Below are 1951 nucleotides of genomic sequence, written 5' to 3'. Positions count from 1 at the left end.
GCTCTCTACAACTACCTGAAAGGAGGCTGTAGCGAGGTGGATGTCAGTCTCTTCTCCCAAGTAACAAGTGACAGGATGAGAGGAAATGGCTTCAAGTTGTGCCAGGGAAGGTTTAGATTGGATATTAGGAAAAATTTCTTTACTGAAAGGGATATTTAGCATTGGAAGAGGCTGCCCAGGGAAGTGGTTGAGTTGCCATCCCTGGAGGCATTTAAAAGACGGGTAGACGTGGTGCTTAGGGACATGGTTTAGTGGTGGACTTGGCAGTGCTAGGCTAATGGTTGGACCTGATGATCTTAGAGGTCTTTTCCAACCTAAACGATTCAATGATTCCGTGATCTTTTTTCAAATGCTTCAGTGGATGCACAATTACATATATCCTTTAGATTCTGTTTTCCTGCACTTCAGAAGTCACACCTTTTAGTGCCTCCCATTATGACAGTACACTTCTCCTCTTAGAGGTCTTTTCCAACCTAAACGATTCAATGATTCCGTGATCTTTTTTCAAATGCTTCAGTGGATGCACAATTACATATATCCTTTAGATTCTGTTTTCCTGCACTTCAGAAGTCACACCTTTTAGTGCCTCCCATTATGACAGTACACTTCTCCTAAATAGTGAAAAAGGGCATGAGTGGGCATTTGGGGATCTTTACCAACTCTTGAAGACCTTATGATCTCATTTTAAATGAGGCAGATTACATTTTAATACCAGCCATTTTTTTGAGTAGGATTATTACGGGAGTAGGCTCATTTGGCAAAGGTATACATTTTGATGATTCCAGTGGGATGACATGTTTGTCCGCTGTGACAGTTTTGCGTACAAAATTTTATTCCTAATGTCTTTTTTGTCAGAATTCAGCTAAGGAGTTGTCAGAAATTTGTAAGGCAGAAAGAAGATCCAGTTGCTCTGAGAGCGCTATATTTAGCTGTGCATTAATGCATGTAATGAATGAAGACTTATTTGCATCCAAGCAGAGATTCTTTGAAGATGTGCATGGAGCAAGCATACGGAATTGCTTTGTTCAAGAGTTAAGTCTTGTTATTTTCAATGAGGCTCATGCAATAAATTACCTGTCAGTGTAAAGCAGATTTTTTTATCCTCCCAAAGCATGCTGTGTGTCTTTCTAGATGTGAGAGTGGAAGAACAGACCTCCAGGGGAACAACCTCCACACAAAACCAGACACTGGCAAGTTTCTATTGTTGGTGGCAAATTGACTATTCTCATCAATATTTTGCCTTTATCAGAGGAAAAACATGTTTCCAGTATTTCATGTGCTGACCTTGTAGTGGATGTATATGCAGTCTCTGTTTGCTGTTTGAATTGTCATCACTGGCTAGATCCTTAGAAAAAAGGATTTGAGAAAGAGCATTTGACTGACATCAGTAAGAGGGAGTGTACTTTACAGTCCTACAGTGCTGCCTTTTGCAGTGTCTTTGGCTGCGTGAAGTAGCTAGCACGCTATAATATCATGTAAGAAGAGTTTTCTACTCACAGCTCTCACCATTTCCAACACTTGAAATTAATCAGGCTGGGTAAAACACTGTTGTAGATGATTTGGAAAACAGCTGAATGAAACCAGGACTCTCTAGAAATGCATTGGTTAGGTCACCCAAGATCTGCTTCACCTTAGTGACTGCAGAGAGAGCACCCCTAACAGAAACGGGGAAAAAAAGCCTTTTAAGTTTTTGGACTAGCAGGTTCAAAAGCATTGACTTGTGGGAGGTGATGGTGATACGCAACTCTAGAAGGCACTGAGCCAGAAGAAGGTTGTGCCAGGGCAGTGTGGACCACTGTCTAGTACTTCAGCAGAAGGAGGTAGGATGGTGTCATGGTTTAACCTCAGTTGGCAACTGAGCACCACGCAGCCGCTCGCTCACTCCCCCCGCAGTGGGATGGGGGAGAGAATTGGAAGGGTAAAAGTGAGAAAACTCGTGTGTTGAGATAAA

At 42.0% G+C, this 1951-nt stretch overlaps 1 protein-coding gene across 1 annotated transcript in view; it reads left to right on the top strand.

Annotated features, from left to right (window-relative positions):
• TSPAN4 (tetraspanin 4) overlaps positions 1-1951 on the top strand; it is a 217011-nt gene that overhangs the window by 30955 nt on the left and 184105 nt on the right. The gene's annotated exons all lie outside the window — the stretch shown is intronic.

This window comes from Pygoscelis adeliae, unplaced genomic scaffold, assembly GCF_000699105.1.
Source record: "Pygoscelis adeliae isolate BGI_AS28 unplaced genomic scaffold, ASM69910v1 Scaffold5, whole genome shotgun sequence".
Classification (NCBI taxonomy): Eukaryota; Metazoa; Chordata; class Aves; order Sphenisciformes; family Spheniscidae; genus Pygoscelis; species Pygoscelis adeliae.
This window is presented reverse-complemented; position numbering and strand designations above follow the sequence as displayed.